Source organism: Mesocricetus auratus, unplaced genomic scaffold (genome assembly GCF_017639785.1).
Source record: "Mesocricetus auratus isolate SY011 unplaced genomic scaffold, BCM_Maur_2.0 Super-Scaffold_6730, whole genome shotgun sequence".
NCBI classification, from domain to species: Eukaryota; Metazoa; Chordata; class Mammalia; order Rodentia; family Cricetidae; genus Mesocricetus; species Mesocricetus auratus.
The window spans coordinates 87,867,920-87,889,729 of record NW_024429184.1 but is presented as its reverse complement, the minus strand read 5'-3'; the positions used below and the strand labels follow the sequence as shown (position 1 = coordinate 87,889,729).

The 21,810-nt window shown below is 45.0% G+C and overlaps 1 long non-coding RNA gene across 3 annotated transcripts; it reads right to left on the bottom strand.

The window, feature by feature from the left end:
- Positions 1–1,523: 1,523 nt before the first annotated feature.
- Positions 1,524–18,207, bottom strand: LOC121138830. 3 transcript variants are annotated; one of them, XR_005875695.1, is made up of 5 exons: positions 18,159–18,207; positions 6,514–6,638; positions 4,480–4,561; positions 4,298–4,364; positions 1,524–2,392 (listed from the first exon to the last, which is right to left on the bottom strand). It is a non-coding gene; the product is annotated as an uncharacterized LOC121138830 (long non-coding RNA). The 3 variants fall into 3 exon arrangements; XR_005875693.1 differs by having other exon boundaries at positions 17,979–18,182; XR_005875694.1 differs by having other exon boundaries at positions 18,059–18,182.
- Between the last annotated feature and the right edge of the window lie 3,603 nt (positions 18,208–21,810).

Here is a 21,810-nt window from a genome sequence, read left to right as displayed (position 1 = left end):
GTGGGGTAAATTTACAAAATGTTGACTTTTAGCCACTTTTGATAGGGAAAAAAAAATCACGTTTCTCACAGGAGACAGCTCATTTGAGAGAAAAATAATGGGGCAGACTAACCGAAACTGCCAAGAGGAGGGAGACCAAGAAGAAGGAAGCCAGGTCCCTTACAGGAGGCCTGGAAGCTGGAAAACTGCTGCGGGAAAGGCAGAGACCGGGTGGGGTCTCCAGAGAAGCGCTCCAGCAGCAGAGTAAGAGGGGACGCGTTTTTGCCCGTATCTGAGAAAAGAAGTAGAAGGGAAGAAAGAGGAAAATGGCACGTTCCAGTTCGAACTCTTAACACCAGGCAAGCTCATCAGTGAAGATCTGCAGCCACCGCCTCGGAGGAGGAGCTCCAGCCATACTTATCTGTTCCTCCCATCTGCCTAGCAGGTCGTCAGGCAATGGCTTTCCTGGAGGATGGGCTCCTGGCCCGGTGATTGACAGGCCCGTCTAGACTCACTCTTAAGGGAGGAGACAATAGAAAGTAACATTCTCACCTTTGCGGATCGGAATGCTGTGTCTCCAGCCACAGCTAGAAGTCGTACTGTTTCCTTTCCCTGGATCCTGAACGAAGTCTCCATTTCAACTAGGTTTCGCTTTCACGAATTTACACACCACCCACTTAGACCACCCACTTAGGAGCTCCATGCAGGGCCTCCAACCTGCCACGCTTCACCTGGCCTCAGTGGCTTTCTGGAACCCTGATGGGATCCTTCATGGGCCCACAAGTCTTACAAAATAGCAAAACTGAAGTTCAGGAAGGCACTAGGGACCAGAGATGGAGGCAGTGAAAGAATTCACCTGATCAGAAAAGGGCAGAGAAAGGTGATTTAGTAGCCACCAGGCAACAGCAAGCAGAACAGAGAAGCTGCGTTCTATAGGGCTGTACTTTGGAAAGTGTTTCTAAATGGACAGTCAGGCGGTGTTTTAACGCCACAGTGCCTTCAAATCATTTCAATCGGGGCTTATTATGGTCATCAAGAGCCTGGCCTTGAGGCAAAGAGATTCAACCATGATCACAGCCCTAAACAGTTCCCATCAGCCTGTTAAATGTGTCTGTCGGCCAGTGTTGACTGACCTGAAGAAGGGATGGATGAGACTGACAAAACCAGTTCAGCCAGTTGCCACAACTAATTCAAAATTGCTGCCTTAAACCCTCTCCACAACAGGTAATTCGTGGAATTACTACATCCATATCCAACAACGGAGGGGGGGTGAGGAAAATGTGGTCCACATATACACAGAATTTTTCAGCCATAATAAAGAGGAGAGTTGTGTCATCTGTAAGAAAATTAATGCAGTAAGAGGTGATTTTTCAGCCGGGCATTGGTGGCGCACACCTTTAATCCCAGCACTCAGGAGGCAGAAGCAGGAGGATCTCTGTAAGTTTGAGACCAGCCTGGTCTACAGAGGGAGTTCCAGGACAGCCTCCAAAACAATACAGAGAAACCCTGTCTCAAAAAACAAAAACAAACAAACAAAGAGGTGATTTCTCTCCTTTGTGGTTCCTAGATTTATTTATATATAGATACATAAAATCTCATATGAATATATGCATATCTTGGAAATTAAAGTAAAACCATTCAGGGAACAAGAGGACTAGCTCCCTAGTTCCAGGAGGCGGCGGCGGAAAGGGAAGCAGAGAATGTGAGGGACTGTGCTCAACATATGATATATACTTGTAAAAATCCTTTTTTTAAAAAAAAGTACAATTCTTAAACTCTGCTTGGTTTTAACTTTGTGGCTTGTTTTTTGGGGTCTGTAGTTGACACCTACCCTACTAGCCAAGGCATGGCAGCATCCACCTATAATCCCACGACTGCAGAGGTAGACCCAAAGGATAACATGTTCAAAGCCAGCCCTGGCTGTATCATAGGGAGACTCTGTGTAGGGAGTACAAAAGACAAAAGACATATCAGCATGCCTAGCACTGTTAAATTCTTCACCGCCACATCTGAAATGCACAGTGCAGTGTCTGAAGCAGAGCATAACTGCTCAACAGGTGACTAGACTTGGATGTTTCATGAAGAAAAAAAAAAGGTAGCAGTTTGTTTTGATGGGAATTTGAGGGTGTTTCTCTGTGTGTCTAGGAGAATGGGGGGGGCATCTGGCTCCTGAAGCTGATCTCAATGAAGAACTTGGGGCTTCATCTCTGCAGACAACTCTGAAGCCCTGACGTGTTCCTGATGAAGGAATGATCTCTGTTGAGTGGTTCCTCAGCCTTGCTCTGGGCTATCCAGGAGATTGTTAAACACCTACATGTTTGTCTTTGTGGGTTCTTGACCTCATTTGTATGCACATCTTCATTGCAGATATGCTTTCCCATATGAGCATATTAGGTGGAAATATGATTCAAGACTACGAGAAAAAAGAGTTAAGATTTCTGCTGTTTTTCAGTGAGGTGAGGAGACTGAATCTAAGACCTCACACATGCTAGGCCAGCCCTCTACCACTGACCTACACTCCCAACCTTGATTTTCTTTTAAGAGTTATTTATTATGTATACATAGTTCCTCCTCCTGCATGTATCCCTGTAGGCCAGAAGAGGGCACCAGACCTCATTACAGATGGTTTTATCACTTAGTTGCTGGGAACCCAGGCTAGAGCATGCAGCCGGGCATTGATGGTGCATGCCTTTAATCCCAGCACTTGGTGTTGTTAAAATGTTTAGGTTTATCCAGTAACGAGACACAAACTGTGACTCAACGATCCCACATGGAGTTTATTGGTAGACAGGGAGGGAAAGAGGGGGTGAGAGGTAACCATGCAGAGCTGAGACAGAGACAGAGACAGAGACAGAGAGAGACAGAGAGAGGGAGGGAGGGAGAGAGAGAGACAGAGAGAGAGAGATGAGAGTAAGAGAGGAGATGAGGAGATGAGATGGAGAGTAAGATGAGAGTAAAAGAGTAAGAGAGTGTAAGCGGGCAGGGGACAGTCCTTTTTTAAAGGGGTCCTTTGCACTTTCGTGGTTCTCACAGAACTCTGGGCTGGCCAGAGTGCTGCCTGAGTACATCCTGCCAGGTAAAAGGGCAGGCCAGCGTAATGCCTGAACCATTCACTTGGGAGACAGAGGCAGGTGGATCTCTGTAAATCACTCTGGTCTACAGAACGAGTTCCAGAACAGCCTCCAAAGCCACAGAGAAACCCTGTCTCGAAAAACCAAAAAAGAAAAAAAAAGGGGGGGTTGCTTGTTTTGGTTTTGGTTTTGTTGTTTTGTTTTGTTTTGTTTTGTTTTTGATTGACCTACCTTGAACTCACTATTCAGCCAAAGCTTGCTTTAAACTCTTGCTTCTCCCACATCTGGTTTCCAAGTGCTGGGGTTACACATCGAACCACCACAACTGGCTTGCCTGTTTAGCTTCAATTGCTAATAGCTATACTGCACTCACCGCTAAACCCGCTGTAACGATGTAAACTTAGGAAGAACAGTTTAGAGACAGCTTAGAGTGAGTGAGGTGATACATTGTGCTGTTGTCATTTGTAGGCCCAGAGGTCAAACCAAGGTCCTTCTGTATGCTGAGCACCCAGCTCCCCCAGTCATGTGGTGCATGCAGGTTCCTTTAATGTTGCCTTAGTGAAAGCTTTAAGATGACTGAGCCTTTGTCAGAGAGCCTTCTTCTTGTAATAGATGGCAACTAACAAAGAAATCCACAACTGGAAAATGTGCAGAGAGAGACTTTGCAGCACTCTGGCCTAAATGGGATGTTTCCACCAAAGTCCTCTCAAGGCTCAGTGAGCTGTGTGGGAGAGGAGACAGAAAGGTTGTAAGAGCCAGGGGGGTGGTGAACACCTCCAAGGAAAGAGTGTCTTCCAGACGCAGCAGGACTGATCCATATATGAAGTCACAGACTGGGACATCACACATGGGACCTGCACTGAGAAGGGGGAGTGAACACAACATGTCACCCTTGACCAGGAAGCTGTCTGCAACTGGTACCTGCTGGAAGGGGAAATCAGTTCTCTCCAATGGAGGGTCACTGGGTGTATCAACCACACTCCAGGGCAGGCTCCGTATGCTGGAGCAGTTGACCAATACAAACTAGACTCCTTTTGTGGATGCTTTTGTTTTGGATTGGCTTGGTTTTCTTGTCTGGTTTGATTTTCATTTTGTGGGAGTTTTGTTGTTTTTCCTGTTTTCTTTTGCTTTTGAGAGAGGAGAGAACTTAAAGTTGGGTGAGTAGAAGTTGGGAGAATCCTAGAGGAGCTGGAGTTGGGAATGGGGAAAGAGTATGATTAAAATGCATCGAATGACATTGCACATACCCTTGAATCTCCACAGTGGGTCCCCTTCCCAGCTACCCCTTCATAGTACGACGAGTTAACAGGTGACCTGCACAAAGAGAGACACAGCTATTCAATCTCTTGCCAGACATCGCTCTTCTTGGTGCAATGCTGTACAGGTCTCTGTAAAAAGTCCTTGCTGTCTCAGCAGGCAATCAACTTACAGTTTTTTTTTTCTGGGTTTTCGTTTTGTTTTGTTTTCTTTCTAATCCAGGTGTGAAAAAGTTCTAGGTTCAGCTGAAGTTCCTGATGAAGAAACACAATTGAGATTTTTTTTCAGTGATAAAATCTGCATATTTGTATTTCAACAATGTTGCTAAAAATTTGATGTAAATTCCTCCTTTTTTTCTTTTTTGGCTTAACGAATATCATTTATTCAGTATGAAATTTTCATACTTATGTTCCATGTGTTAAGAAAAAATGCACATTAAATCTTGGTTTAAAAAAATGTATCGTATGAAAACAATTCCAATACATTTTTTTAGGATTACTGAGCTTGATGGGGAGAAACCCTCTTTCCATCCAAATTAACAAAGCTGAGTACCTGACTTTTTAAACACAGAGTCTAATTGTATTCACACATTGTTGTCAGGAGCTACACAGTTGCCGGGGAAACAACACATACCTGGAAGCATTCTACTCGGTGTCAGATGAAGCAGAACTGGAAGGTTGTTGACATTGGGCCATATAAAAGTCATTCCAGACCATGTAAATCACAGCACGCTAGCTACCTAACTTTGTCATAAGTTGTTTCTTTATTTCCCTCTTTTTTTCTTAAGTGTCGTGGATCAAACCTAGGGCCTCAGACAAACACTGAGCTCTACCTCTGGTCCTTTTTTTTTTTTAAGGATTTATTTATTATGTGTACAGTGTTTTGCCGGCATGTATGTCTGCACACCAGAAAAGAGCATCAGATCTCATTACAGATGGTTGTGAGCCACCCTATGGTTGCTGGGAATGGAACTCAGGGCCTATGGAAGAGCAGCCAGTACTCTTAACCTCTCAGCTGTCTCTCCAGCCCCACTCTGGTCTTTTTGTAAAAAAATATATTATTAGATCTAGTGTGTGTGGGTAAGTACGCATGCGTGTACACACACACACACACACACACACACACACACGTGAGCACATGCACCACTGCCACAGAAGGAATGTAGAGGTCAACCTACTAGTGAGAATCCATTCTCTCCTCTCACACGTGTGGGTCCAGGGGATCAGTCATGTGGTTCCCCAAGTCAAGCATAGGTCATCAGGCTTGGTGACAAGGGCATTTACCAATAAGCCATCTCAGTGGCCCTTAACTCTCAAGTCTCACTAAGTTGCCCAAAAGTCTCACTTAGCATCCTCCATTCGGCCTCCTAAGTAAGAGTTACAGGCCTGTAGCACCATGCTGGCCTTTCTACTCCATCATTAATCAGGAAACACTATTATTAAGTATGCTCTATGTGCCAACAGTGTGCTAGCTTGTATTATATACAAAATTTTAGTTCTATCCTAGGCTTTGACACAAAAATAATTTTTAAAAAATAGAACAGAAAATTTGAAGTTGGGTGGGTAGTAGGTAAGGATTGAGAGAGTGGATCTGGGAGGAGTTGGAGCAGGTGACTATGATCAAAATACAGTGTATGAAATTCCCAAACATAAAATTATTTTTTAAAGACAAACAAAGTATATCCAGTTATATCTACAAGTTCAGGATACTTTTTATTATGACGCTTCCACCCAGGAGAGATACATGGTTAGATTCCTATATGCCTCTAATCACATTTTTATCAACCCATCAATACAAAACCTTGTTTAACATGCATTTCTGTTTAACAATTCCTTAGTCAACATATAGGTGATTTCATTTTAAATTTTCTTATTAAATTTTACATAGGACACGTTTTGATATTTCGCCTCCCCCAGATCCTGCCCACCTACCCAACTTCATGTTCTCATTCTCTCTCTCAAAAAGAAACATAAAACAAAGGTCAAAACAAACAAGCAAGAAACAATAAGACAAAAAAAAATAACAAAAAGCACATAAAAATATGGAGTCTGTTTGGTGTTAACTACCCTTGGGCACTGGGCCTGCCCTGGAGTGTGGTGACACACCCAGTGACCCTCCATTGGAGAAAACTGATTCTCCCTTTCCTAGCAGGGTATCTATTGAAAATTAGCCTCTTGGTTAAGGGCGAGACTTTGTGTCCACTTACCCTCCTCAGTCCTGGGCTTTTGAGCGGCTTGAACCTATGCGGGTCTCCTGTGTGCTGTCACAGTCTCTGGGTTCATATGTGCACCACTCCTACTGTGTCCGGATGAAGCTGTCTCCCTGATAGAACTAAATAGAGAGTTCTCAAAAGAGGAAACACAAATGCCTGAGAAAAACCTACCATCAGAGAAATGCAAAGGAAACTACTTTGAAATTTATTTTTTTCTTCCTTTTATTGGAAATGGTTTGGGATAGGTGGGGGGGTAGACATGGCTCAGAGGTTAAGAGCACTGGCTGTTCTTCCAGGGGTCCTGAGTTCAATTCCAGCAACCACATGGTGGCTCACAACCATCTCTAATGAGATCTGATGCCTTCTTCTGGTGTGCAGGCACACATGCAGGCAGAACACAGTATACACAATAAATTATTTCAAAAAGATGTTTTTAATGTGATGGTTTTGTTTTATTTTGTTTTTTAGTCTATAGAGGTAATTCCAGGACAGCCAAGCCAAACAAAGAAATTTTGTCTCAAAAAATAAGAAAAAAGATTTTTCCCCCTTATATGATATATCCTGATTATAGTCACCCCTCCCTCTACTTCTCCAGTTCCTACTCCCCTCCCATTTGGATCTATCCCCCATTTTTTACTCTTACTACTTTTTTACTCTTTGTTCTTTCCTTTCTTAGGCTCTTTTGGGGACCCACCACCCAGCTCCCAAATAGATCACACACAGAGCCTTTTATTACTTATAAATGCCTGACCTTATTTTAGCTTGTGGCTAGCCAGCTTTTCTTAAATTATGTCCCCTCCCCCTCCCCGGCCCGCACCACCTCTGGTCTTCTTTCTTTTCCTCTGTAATCTTACTTTCACTCTCACTCAATGGCTGGCTGTGTGGCTAGCCCCTAGCATTCTCTCCTTATTCTCTCCTGCTCCTTCCGCCTCTTCCCGGATTTCTCCTCCTATTTATTCTCTCTGCCTGCCAGCCCCATCTATCCTTGCTCCTGCCTCACTGTTCAGCTCTTTATTAGACCATCATGTGTTTCAGACAGGCAAAGAATCACAGCTTCACAGAGTTAAACACTTGCACCATAAACAAAAGGGACACATCTTTACATCACTAAACAAATGTTCCACAGCACAAAGAAATGTACACCTTAAAATATTCCACAACAATTCCCCTTCTGTCTCTCATCAGAAAACAAACAGGCCTCTAAGGGATAATGATAAAGTAAAATATTGTAAGATAAAACAAAAACTAACATTGGAATTGTCCAAAGCCAACAGAAGGAAAGAGCCCAAGAGAAGGCACAAGAAACAGAGACCCACTCATTTGACACTCAGGAATCCCTTAAAACCACTAAACTGGAAGCCGTATTACAGATGCAAAAGTCCTGGTGCAGACCCATGTCAGTCAGAAGAGATTGGGAAGCACTACGTTACACATCAAAGAAAAAACTCCACCAGAGGACATTGCTATTCTTTTTTGTTTGTTTGTTTTTGTTTTTTCGAGGCAAGGTTTCTCTGTGGCTTTGGAGGCTATCCTGGAACCAGCTCTTGTAGACCAGGTTGGTCTCAAACTCACTGAGATCTGCCTGCCTCTGCCTCCCAAGTTCTGGGATTAAAGGCGTGCGCCACCAACGCCCAGCTTGACATTGCTATTCTTAACATCTATGTACCAAACACAAGGGCACCCAAGTTAGTTAAAGAAACACCACAATAGCTGGAATCACACAGTGAACCTTACACATTGATAGTGGGAGACATCAATATCCCACTCTGGCCAATAGACAGGTCATCCAGACAAAAACTAAACAGAAATGCTGGAGCTAACTGACATTGTAAACCAAATGGATCTAACATATTTACAGAACATTTTACCCAAGCATAAAAGAATACACCTTCAGCCAGGCGGTGGTGGTGCACACCTTTAATCCCAGCACTCAGGAGGCAGAGGCAGGCGGATCTCTGTGAGTTCAAGGCCGGGCTGGACCAACAGCCTCCAAAACAATACAGAGAAACCCTATCTCGTTAAAAAAAAAAAATACACCTTCTTCTCAGCACCTCACTGAGCTTTCTCCAAAATTGACCACACACTGGGACACAAAACAAGTCTCAGCAGATTCAGGAAAGCTAAAATGACACTCTGTATGCTATGTGACCACCACACACTAAAGCTGGATTTTTAACAACAACAACCCCCCCAAAAAAAACCAGAAAGCGTAACTCATGGAAACTGAACCACTTATTACCGAACAAAAAATGGGTCAAGATGGAAATTAAGAAATTAAAGACTTCCTCAAATTGAATAAAAATGAAAACACAGCATACCCAAACTTATAGGACACAATGAAGGCAATTCTAATAGTCAAGTTCATAGCACCTACATTTTAAAAAACTGGAGAAATCTCCTACTTTGAGATTTCATCTTACCCCAGGCAGAAGGGCCAAGATCAATAAACAATTGGCAGCTCATGCTGGCAAGGATGTGGGGAAAAGAGAACATCTATTCATTGCTGGTGGGGATGGGGGAGAAGGAAAGTGGGGAGGGACAGCTAACAGCAAAGGCCTTTGAAAAACCGTTAAGGAAACTTCTTAGAGGCTTCCTAAAATGTATACACATGAAAGGATGCTAAATGGGTGATACATACTCCAACTCAACATCGTATGCCACCAAGTCAAAATTGCAGTGCCAGGAATGGGTTACATCTAACTGAGTTGTTGGCCAAAGTGGTCCCATAGACCACCCCCCAAACGCCATAAGCCAATGCTGTTGGCTACTCTCTACAACCTAATAGTAAGGCCGTATTGCTGAAGACGGTGCTTATTTAGAACAGAGAAACAAGTTGATACTCAGCTAGAAGTTTCACCTCTACTGACTAGAGTTCATGATGCTAGAAGGCATTTTGCACACTACCAGATGAGAAAAGTTATCATTGAAATCACCCAGCTACAAATCTGGAGACCTATAACCGTAACCCGCCTACAAGCATACAGGTACAACAGTGACGCAGATGTTTGCTTGGACTTAAGGCCCGCTCCATGAAACCCATATCTAACACTATTAAAGCGGCCAAAGCCCCTGAAGCTAAAAAGGTCGTGGGCCCTAGTTGAAAGCCTACTAAAGGAAGACAGCAGCAAAATGACTCCCCGTGAAGTTCTTCTGCATGCATGGACCAATGCATCACTCAGCCCTGAGCAGAGAAGCTTCTTCTTGCAGTATAGATGTGATTTCTCAACATTGGCACCCCTGTTCTCTCCGTCAGCCACACTGCAGCCCTCCTGCACTGCAGCTCTGGGCTTAGGACCTTTCAAGAAAATGGATGGAGCTATCACCCCAGAAGTACCAGAATTTGAAGCCACACAGCACTACTCAAATGACCTGTAAAGGTCACATGTTAACCATTGGAGCTGAAGTTGAGTCAGTCTCCTCGGCTAGGAATATGAAGATTGGTACTTCAATCTGCTGTCACTTGCAGGTGTCTGAATTCTCAAAGATCAGAACCCCTGCATGGTCTTACTGAGCTAAAAATAAAAGCCCCCTAGGTTTGGGTTCCTTCTGGAGGCTTTTCTTACCTACACAGGCCTGTAATGTCTACCCTCAGCTCACATTCTATCCAGTCATCCAAGTCATCTCCAACACACATGTGTAGACACACACACATGGGGGGGAAGGGGGGACAGGGAAAGAAAGAGACACAGAGAGAGACAGACATAAGACAGACAGAGACAGAAAGAGACAGAGAAGATATGAAAAGAACATGACATCCTGGGGCAGATGGCTGTGCTAACTTACAGTCTCAGAACAAGACTGCCATTGGCTCAGGGCGGACTGGGCTCAGAGCAAGGCCACTATTGGAGAGTTAATCACAACAAGCCCAGCTGTAAGTGTCCCAGGGTACCGTGGCACTGAAGCACCACCTGGCTGTTTGTATGGGGATTCCTCAGGTGTGAAAGCAGCCACTGAGAATGCTTCGGTGCCTAGTTTCTCTCTGCTGCCTTTCCCACTGTTTCTGTACCACAGAATATCTGAAAAACTCTCCATGTGCGGGGCGGTAATGGCACACACCTCCCAGACTCGGGAGGCAGAGGCAGGCAGATCTCTGTGAGTTCGAGGCCAGCCTGGTCTACAGAGGAGTGCCAGGACAGCCTCCAAAACAATACAGAGGTACCCTGTCTCGGGAAAAAAAGAAAAAGAAAAACAAACCCTCTCTATGCTAGCCTTTTAATTACTTGATGGCATTGGCCTGGTGCTGCTGTCTCACAGTAGGAGGGAGAGAGAAGAGGGAGGGAAGAGGGAAAAATAGTTATAAACATGGAGCTTGCTAAAGCATGCCCTACAGGTAATACACTAACTCTCCAGTGTCCCTAGAGAAGCATTGTGAGTGTTTTCATGACCCATGCTAATGTCACAGAAACACACAGCCTATTTCTAGACAGCCAAGTTTCCCCACCTGCCAAAGTGCCTTTCTGTTGCCATGGAGAAATCCGAAGCTCATCCTTACTCCTTTCCTCCTCCCTCTCACCTCCCAGTACTTCTGACACTGGCTGACAGGTGTGGGAGGTAGGGAGGGGGACAGAGACAGACATTCTCCCAGCCCCAGCCTGACCCTGTGATTTAAATAGCCCAGCTACGAGGGGGTATATAAACTTCAAGAATAAAGTCCCCAGCCCCAGGTGACTTTAAAGAAACAGCTTTTGTCTGGAAAAACTAACACACACTGGGGAGGGAGGGACAGGGTTTCCTAAAGCCCAGGCTGATGCTTAACATGCTTTGTGCTTGATAGTGACCTTGAACTTCTGATCCTCTTGTCTCCTAGTGTTGCGATTACAAGTATGTACCCACAGACGTGTGTGTGTGTGTGTGTGTGTGTGTGTGTTTATGTCCTGCCGGGGTCCAGCCTGTATCAGTCCTAAGCTGCAGGGGCCATCTTTTCTGAACCGATGTCTTTAGGGCTGTGTTGGGAACCAGCTAAACAGCCCCAGGTCTGTGGATCAGGGAAGTCCTAGCTACCTAGCGACATTAAGGACAAGACCGAGACGTCTTGTCATTTCAGGAGGGCTCTTAGTTAATACTGGAAGCACTGGCTTATTCAAGCATCCTCTTAAAAAGCTTTCCAAAAGTGGGGGTACTGGTAGAAGACATCTATTATTATGTATATAAGGCTGACTAGGAAACACTTCCTTTAACCCTAGACATGGTCCTAGAATGCACCTACACAACCCCTCAGACATTCTGTAATGGCACATCTCACCAGACTTCAGGCACATCCCACTAGCCTCATGATGGGCATGTGGCCTAGGTCTATTGTTACACAAACTAGAACACATTCTCCACTGTGGCCCGGCCATCTGGAGGTAACCAGCCAACATCTAAAAGACAATAGGAGATTCAAGCTCCTGGAATTGAGCTGAGGCCTACATCCAAAATATCATATTCAGGCCTGACAATGTCCATTGGTGTTTTGCCTGCATTCATGTCTGTGTGAGGGTAGTGGGTTCTGTTTTTTCCCTCACTCATCTAATTGTCCTTTCCTTCCTTCTTGTCTGTCTTAGGGATTCTATTGCTGTGAAGAGACACCATGACCACAGCAACTCCTATAAAGGAAAACATTTAACTGGGGCTGGCTCACAGTTCAGAGGTTCAGTCCTTTATTTCATCATGGTGGAAAGCATGGCATCGCGCAGGAAGACATGGTGTTGGGGAGTTAGCTGAGAGTTCTACATCCAGATCAGCAGACGGCAGGAAGAGAGACACTGGGCCTGGCTTGAACGTCTGAGATTTCAAAGCCCACCCCAATGACACACTTCCTCCAACAAGGCCACACCTCCTAATAGTGCCACTCCTTATGGGCATATGGAGCCATTCCATTCAAACAACCACCTTCCCTCCCTCCCTTTCCCCCTCCCTCCTTCCCTTCCTCCCTCCCTCCTTCCCTTCCCCCCTCCCTCCCTCCCTCCCTTTCCCCCTCCCTCCCTTCCCCCTCCCTCCCTCCCTCCCTTTCCCCCTCCCTCCCTCCCTTCCCCTCTCCCTCCCTCCCTTCCTCCCTCCCTCCTCTTTCTTTCAAGACAGGAGTTCATATTGTAGCCCAGGCTGGCCTGGAGATAAACTATATAGCCCAGACTAACCTAAAACTTACCATATGGCTGTGAGCCACCACACTTGACTTTTAAGTGTGTTGTTGTTACGGAGTAAGGAACATAGTATGATGGTTAATTTTTCAACTTTATTAGATTAAGAAATGCGTAGGCATTGATTAGGTGCAGGTTTTGTTGTGTCTAAGAGGGTGTTTCTAGAGAGAACTAATTGAACAGAAAACCTGCCCTGGGATGTGTGTGGCAGCATGCCATGGACTGGGACTCCAGCTTGAGTGACAATGTCGGTGGCAGCATTTTCTGCTTCTCATCCTCATGTGTTTGCTTCACAGCTGACAGCTTTTCTGGGTTCTCAAGCTGTGAGCCAGAATGGAGGTTCCTTAAGTTGCTTCTCTTTCTAAGGATGATATGTTTATTTTGTTTTACATGCATTGGTGTTTGGGTTGCATGTGTGTGTCTGTATGAGGATGTTGGATCCCCTGGAACTGGAGGTATAGACAATTGTGAGCTTCCATGTGAGGGTTGGGAATTGAGCCCAGGTCCTCTGGGAGAGCAGCCAGTGCTCTTAACCACGGAGCCGTCTCCCCAGGTCCCTTGAGTTGCTTCTTATCAGGTATTTGGTCTCAGCAATGAGAAAAGTAACTGGTACAAATAAGTGCTCAATAAATGTCATCTAAAATTAGAAGGGAATGAACTTCATTTCTGTAATGTGTACTGTGGAAACAAGCCTCTATATAACCATACCCAAGTCCCTAGACTCTTACACAATTGTCTGTGGTGATATCATTCTCGCACAAATAAAGCCTGTCTGAGGGGTCAGAGAATGGAGCTTGCCACTAGCTAACCATAGAGGTCTGGAGGTCTGTACAGACAGACAGGAAGTGACATAGCTGGGCATGTAAATTTCCCAAGATCACACAGCTAGTAAGACAGCTGGCATTTCTTATGTTTCACTAAACTGCTATCTATTCAAGCTTTGCTTCTGTGTATATTAATGTAAAATACCAACCTCTGAAATCTTGAAAGAGAAACCCATAAGCATCCAGAAGTCTTCACTTCCTTCACTATGCCCATAGTTTCCTTTGCCATGCCCATGTTTCCTTCACCGGCTCTGAGAAAGCTCTCTCCTGTGCTCTAACCCTCTCTGGTACTGTGGGTTGAGCTCAGAGTCTTATCTACTAAGCACCAACTCTACCACTGAGCAACTCCCCTTCCCTGTCCTGTTATTTACTTTGTTATGGTTGACTGTAATTTTTTAGAATGTAGAGTAATACATTGTAGTCTTGGACTGTCTGCATCTTGGATAAGAAAACGCACACACACTAACACACACATTTACACATGCTCTCACATGCATGAGCAGAAGTGGATGCTGCAACACTTGGCTCACACCACAGTAGGTGTGAAGAATGAAGTCAGAGTCTCTGAGAACACAGGAACCATTTCTTCTGCAGACAGAATTGTCTCGGTTGAAACCATTTCAAGTTGTCAGAACTTTGCGAAAGAATGTTAAGACAAACACTAGTTTTTATTCTGTGGAGATACCCAAATACAAATGATCTCTAGCTCTCCTCAGGCATAAGGCACATCCAGCCCCTCCCCGTTCTTGCTAACACCAGGAAGCTGGAATAGAGCTTCCAGGCTGCTCAGCAAGACTAATAACCCCGGTGCCCTCCCCCTGCCTCACCTCACCCTCCTCATTTCTAACACATCACTAGAAAGTCATCTTATAGAGAAGCAGGCTTATGGAATTAGGTCCTTGCCTTTCCAGTTTATATTAAAGCCAGCAATTTTCTCAATTCTCTACAAGAGACGTTTACTGGAGTCATAAACACAAACAACTGTGACATCCCAAGGGAAAGCAAGTGTCTGACGGCAAGCTGGCTCCACTCGCAATCAAGCAGAGACAGTTAAGGATCAGGGACTCAACTCATAGAAGCCCTGCCCCAGCAGGACACAGCTGAGTGTGCTTCAAAACCTGGGACCCAAGGAACCCCAAACCAGGAAGCCCAGCAAGGGTTACTGCTCCAAAGGCCCCGTGAAGGCCCACACAGCTGAGCGGGGGATGCGGGAGATTAACAATGTGGCCACTAGGTGGCGCGAACTGTCTTCTGCTGTGAGACGGCACGGAGAATTTATATTTTTAGCATTTTTTAATTGAAAAAAAAATCTCATGACATATTTTGACTTTTTTACCCTTCCCCAAATTCTTCCCAGATCCCATCTCCCTACCCATTCAATTTTATGCCCCTTTTCTCTCTCAAGAAGCAATTCCCTAAAAAAAAACACATAAAAATGAAAAATCAAAATTAACAAGCAAGAGACACCAATAAGAAAAAAATGCCAAAACAAAGCAAATGAAACAAAAACTCCACAAAAATATAATTTTGTTTTGTGTTAGCCAGCTTCACCTGGCATGGAGCCTGCCCTGAAGTATGGTTAATATACTCATTGGTGCTCCATTAGAGAAAACAGATTTTCCCTTTGCCAGCAAGTATCAGTTGCAGATAGCTCTTTGCTTAGAAGTGGGACCCTGTGCCCACTTACCCCTCCCAGGGCTGGGACCCCATTTGGCTTGACCCTGCGCAGGCTTCATGTGTGCTGGCTCAAGTCTCTGTGAGTGCATGCATGCGCTGTCCTGTTGTGTCTGGAAGACTCGGTTTTCCTTGGACACATCCATCACTCTGGCACTTCCAGTCTGCATAGCTCTGAGCCTTGAAAGCAGGGGGGTTTGGTGAAAACATCCCATTTAGGCACGAGGGATCCAAAGTCTTGTACTCTGCACATTGTCCAATTGTGGGTCTCAGCATTAATCCCCACCTACTGCAAGCAGCAGCTTCTCTGACGTGGGTTGAATGAGGTATTCATCTATGGGCATAGCAGTACTTCATCAGGAGAAATGTTATTGCTCTGCTCCTTTAGTAGAATAATAGTAGGCTTCCCGCAGCCAGTGACCTAGTTAGTCTCAGGTTACTGACACTTTAGCAGTGGCAGGCGTGGGGTCCATTTCACAGAGTAGGGCTTAAGTCTAATGAAAAAGTGGGTGGTTACCCTCATAATAGTGGTGTCGCTATTGCGCCGGTATCTCTCTCAAGCAGGTCAGTGTTGTAGGCCACAGGGTTTGTAGCTCGGCGACATTGATGATCACCTTTCTCCTCTAGCAGTGTGCACAGCACATTCCAGAACCATGAACACCAGTCGGGAGGGATGAAGCTTCTAATTGGTCAGCTCAGTTTCTCTGTGTTGGACGACATTAAGTGTTGTTTTCACAAAGACAACCAGGCCTTAGTGTAGGTGGTAGAGAGTAGCCGGTAGTCTTGGCACTAGCCTGTGATGCCTGGGGGGTTCTATGAGGTCCCTTCGGAGAAGGGCTGGAGACTTGAACCCATCCCAGGCACTGGAGGTTTTGCTTAGTGGCATTGTCTCCCCTATCTTTTGGTGACACCATTTAGATTCCTCTCGTATATGTCTGTGTTTTTGGAAGCTTCTACAGTGGTAAGCTTCCACATGGCTTTTCAAACCACCTTTAGCGTTAGAGTTGTCTCTCCCTATATTTGTCTTCCTGGATGACTGTTTCTAGCTCCATCCACCTGTCTACAAACCTTATAAGTTCATTTTCTCGAACAGCTGAATAATAGTCCACTGTGCAAATGTACTCACCTTTAATCCCAGCACTCAGGAGGAGGAGGCAAGCAGATCTCTGTGAGTTCAAGGCCAGTCTGGTCTACAAAATGAGCTCCAAGAGAGCCAGGGTTGTTACACAGAAAAACCCTGTCTATGGTTGTTTACTTGATGTTCAGGGTTTTGTTTTGTTTTTTAGTTTTATGTATAAATATGTGTATGTATATATTAAATGTTAAACCTCTATCAGATATATAATTGGTAAAAATCCTTTCCCATTTTTTTCTGCTGCTGTTTTGTCCAAATGATGGTGTGATGGTGTCCTTTGCCGTAAGGAACTTTTTAATTTCATGATTTTTTTCCTTTCTTTTTTTTTTTTTTTTTGTTTGTCTGTTTTTGTTTTTCAAGGCAGGGTTTCTTTGTGTAGCCCTGGTGGTGAAACTTGCTTTGTAGACCAAGCTGGTCTTGAACTCACAGAGATCTGCTTGCCTCTCCCTTCCAAGTGATGGATTAAAGGCATGTCCCAACACAGCCTAATTAGTTTTAAAACCCCAACAAAGACACGGAGATGATTTAGTACACAGAAACTCACTCTTTGGACCATGGCCTTCTGCCAGACCCACTCAATTGTAAAAGCTTGCCATGTCAAGGACTGGTTAACGTGTGGCATCTACTCTGGAAAACCATGTGACATGACCCACTACAGTCAATACACACCTGCACTGTGACACAAGGATTCCTCTCCAAAGACACACTAACACAGCACACATCTTCTCATCCAAATTCATAGGCAAAGTACTTGAAGCAGCACTGTATGCAATAGCTAAAGTCTACCACAGGAAGTGCCTTAGTTAGGGTTCCATTGCTGAAACGAAACACCACACCAAAAAGCAATTTGGGGAAGAAAGGGTTTGTTTGGCTCTCATTTCCACATTGCTGTTCATCACTGAAGAGGTCAGATCAGGAACCCAAACAAGGCAGGATCCTGGAGGCAGGAGCTGATGCAGAGACCATGGAGGGGGTGCTACTCATTGGCTTGCTCCCCATAGTTTTCTCAGTTTGCTTTCTTATAGAACCCAGGACCACCAGCCCAGGGATGGCACCACCCACCATGGCCTGGGCCCTTCCAGGAATTCATTACTAATTGAGAAAACGCCTTAGAACTGGATCTCATGAAGGCATTGCCTCAGCTGAGGCTCCTTCCTCTCTGATATCTCTAGCTTGTCTCAAGTTGACACACAAAACCAGCCATTACAACTGATCCCTTATCAATTTGACACACGAACATATCACTGTTAAGTCACAAACCTTCCTTTCCAGGAGCTCACATTAAAATCATTAATGTTAAAAGTCCCATAATCTTTACAAATTCAAACACATCAAAATTTTACTCTTTAAATTATCGAATCTCTTTTTAAAATTCAAATTTCACCTGGGGACTCCTTTAAAAATCAAAATTAAATTAAATAGCTTCAAGAGGAAAATCACTGCTAATTTCTTAGCCACAGCTGACCAGCATCAACTGTCCCAGTAACATAAAGGTTTCACTTTAGTAGTTCTGGTATCTTGTTAATCACAGCTGCTTCTTCAGCCCCCAGCTAACCACAACCACAGGATCTTAATTCAAAATAACAAATGGCCCCAATAGTCTTTAAACTTCCCTCTGAAACCTCACAAGCCAGGCCTCCATCCTCTGAACTGCTCTCAACACTCTTATATTCCAAGCTCCCCAAGAACTGAACTCTTAACACTCACCGTCTTTTCTAGCCCAAAGTTCCAAAGTCCTTCCACAATCCTCCCCAAAACATGGTCAGGTCTGTCACAGCAATACCCACATGATGCTGGTGGTACCAGTTTGTCTTAGGGCTTCTATTGCTGCGACGAAACACTGTGACCAAAAAGCAACTTGAGGAGGAAAGGGTTCATTTGGCTTACACTTCCACATCTCACTCCATCATCAAAGGAAGTCAAGGCAGGAACCTGGAGGCAGGAACTGATGCAGAGGCCAGGGAGAGGCACAGCTTACTAGCTTGCTCCTCATGGCTTCCTCAGCCTGCTGTCTTATAGATACCAAGACCACCAGCCCAGGGATGGCACCACCTACCACGGCCTGGGCCCTCCTCTGTTGATCACTAATTGAGAAACTGCCTTACAGCTGGATCTCACGGAGGCATTTCCTCAGCTGAGGCTCCTTCCTCTCTGATGACTCTAGCTGGTGTCAAGTTGACACATAAAACCAGCCAGTATAGTAAATAAATAGATAAGGAGTGCTTACACCGTGGAGTACAATACAGTCACAAGGATTAATGAAACTATATCGATAGGAAGTCTCGCTAAATAAATCAAAGAAGCTGAATTTTTAAAAACAACGAATATCAAGTGTTTCTATAGTCAAGATTCAAAAGGGAGCAAAACCACATCTTGTACCCCAGCGCAGAGTGTAATAGGAGCAATCGTCAAGTAGACATATATTAATAAAACAACTTTAAATTTTTAAGATAGTACCTACAGGGTCCTACTATACTGCCAGATGGGGAACGAAAGAAAACAGTTGGGATTACTAAAACGTCATGTGAGTGTCTTGTTACACTGATGCGGGTTCTGCTAGTGTTGGAAAAATCATCCAAGAAACTTCAGCTCCTGGGACAAGAAGAGGCTGCCTCTCTCCTCCTGCTGCTTCTAGAACTGCAGTTCCCTACCGTAGACACTTGGTGGCGCTGAGGACGGGAAATGGACTAGTGCTGGCGGAGAAAAAAGTGTGCGTGTAGCAGCTACTTGATTGATTGCTAACTGCCAGAGCAGCTTGTTTATATGAAGCTCAAACGAAGGATGTCTGGTGTTACAGAGGGGAGAAGGGATACCTGGGCAACCAGAGAAGGAAGCGGCCGCAGCAGGAACCGAGTGCCAGTAATACCTTATGGGAGACAGGCATTGGATGCGTGAACACAGCCTTGAGTTAACACCTGGCCTTTTTGGGTCTGCTCAGCTGTCTGACTCAGCTAGCACACAGGGACCAGTCCACTAAACGTCGGGGCTGGCCTCTCTGGTGCATGTCCCAGATTGTGTCATCACTCCCTCTCCCACCTCCCGAGGCTTAGAAAGCTTATCAGTCGACTCCACAGAAGCCCCCTGTGAGTGTAGAACTAGTTCTACCACTAAGCGTTTGGCACAGAACCCCGGGGTTCTCTCATACTCCCCAAGGTAGCATAGGCCGGGGCTGGCCATTGATGGTGTCTGTGAATAAGTTACCTAATGGCCAACTTCAGACAGGAGTTAAGTTTGCCTCCCAGCTCCCGGCCACCACCAGATAACCAGGAAGTTGGGAGAAAGAGCGCCCTTGGGGTTATTGCTTGGAGACAGGCCAGAGGATGACGCAGGGGCAAATCACCTGATGTAAACCCAGCCACTGAGGTCTCTAGGAAAGCCCCTGCAGAGCCTGGAGCGGAGCTGCAAAGCGCAGCACTCCGTGAGACCTTTGCCCTATTTGTAATGACTGATGTCTACTTGGACCCGGCCAGCGGTATGGGGACCTGTTCTGTCAGTTCTCACGCATGAACTTGAACAAGCGCTCATCACTCTCCAAACTTCACGTTTCTGCCAGGCTCTTTTTTTTTTTTTTTAACCAGGCTATTTTAAACTGTTCTTGGAAGTCCCCAAACTGAAGCTCTGAGGTCTTGGCTACCCTCTCTCTCCTTTCTCCCCCGGGGTCCACAAGGCAAGCAGGTCTCCAGATCTTAGCAGGCACAAAGATGTCTCAGCAGGTTTGTCACAAAGTCTGATGACCAGAGATCAACCTCCAGGCCCTAAGTTATGGTAAAACTAGACACACAACATTTATTCTCTAACCTACCCCTCCTACAAACACACTAAATGAATAATGCAGTAAAAAATGATTATAGTATATTTATTAATCCTTTGGCAATTTCATAATGCATAAAATGCATTTTTTATCAGATTCAACCCCTTATGTAACTGTATAAATCCCTTACTTAACTATATGGATAATTAACTCAAATCAAAGACCCATATAACTGTCAGAAGAAGGTAAAACACAAAACTTTCATGGCCCTGGATTCATCAATGAGTCTTATAACTCTAGTAACAGGAAACAAAAGAAACATGAAAATTTAAATATCTGGAGCCAGGAAGATGTCTCAGTGAATGGAGTTGTTTGGAACACATATATGCCACCTGAGTATAATCCTCAAGCCCACATAGCGTGGAGCAAAAGTCTGTAAAGTTGTCCTGTGCCCTCTGCACCTACCCTTCCATTTCATAAGTGTCCTGCTGCTTAGCACAAGGTTGACACCTATTGGCATCCAGCTGGAGTCCCTTTTAGGGAACTGTAAGGGAAAATGTAAGTCGGACCATTGACCTTTTGTTATTGGTGGTTCTGGACAATGAACCCAGGTCCTCACCTATGCTAAGCAGATCTACTGTTGAGTGACATCCCCAGGCCAGCCCTTGTTTTTAAATGCACCAAACACACCCAGACTCAAGGCTCTGGGTTACAGAATTGGTTACACGGGCAGTGCTGTGGGGGATCTACATTATAAATTCAGCCCTTTGGATGTTACCTTGTCTCACAGTGGTTTAGAATTTTGTTGCCCAACTTGTATTGTGCCAACTCTGTCTCTTAGTGCTATGCCTTGTTGAGTAGCCTGAACTAGTAAATGTCACCTCTGGCTCTGTGCAGGCAGTAATTCAGTGAGTGTGTCATGAAGTCACCGAGGTGACAGGCACCCGTGACCTTACCTCCTGCTCCATGAGGCAGGTTGTTTCATGGTAGCTGGTGACTTTAGAATGACTTGCAGGTCATTGGGAAGACAGCAAAGGACAGAAGACAGGGACGTGTCAATGGCTGCATTGATTCACTTAGGCTGCCTTTACAAAGAGTCAGCCTGTGGGGAGGAGGGCTTAAGTAACAAACAGGTCACCTCAAGTTCTGAGTTCACCTCACCTGGTTTATGTGGTGCTGGGGGCTGAAGCCTGGGTTTTGTGCATGCTAGGTCAACACTGCCACCTGAGTTACATTCCCCGGCCCTGCACACACCTTTTAACTTTGATGAGGACTCAAGAATTTGCTGGTTTGGATTTAAACCCTCTTTGTTCACAAGTGTCACATGGCAACAAATTACCCAACAAGTTACTTAAGCTCAGGGGTTTCCTACTGAAACAGATAGAATATCTTCTGGGGTTGGTATTACTCCTTATATTATCTCAGCTCTCTGCAGACAGGTGTTTTCTTCTGGGGTTGGTATTACTCTGTATATTACCTCAGCTCTTTGCAGACAGGTGTTTTGGAGCCTCTTAGCTGTTGCTGCTTTGTATTAGTGTCTTTCCTCATGGAGTTTATGCAGTAACTGATGGCTGGCCAGTTCCCAGTCCCGTGTGGAGCTGTTCTGTTCCTGCGTGCAGTGGTGCATGCTGGTCACGCTGCTCTTGTTTATGACAGACTCACAGCCAGCAGCCTCCCCACCCCTCCACCCCCATCTTCTGGAGGTGCAGGTGGTGGGGGAGGGAAGTAGCAAGAAAGAAGACTCTCGCTGGAGGTCAAGGTTATTGATTTATTTAGTCTTTAATAAGT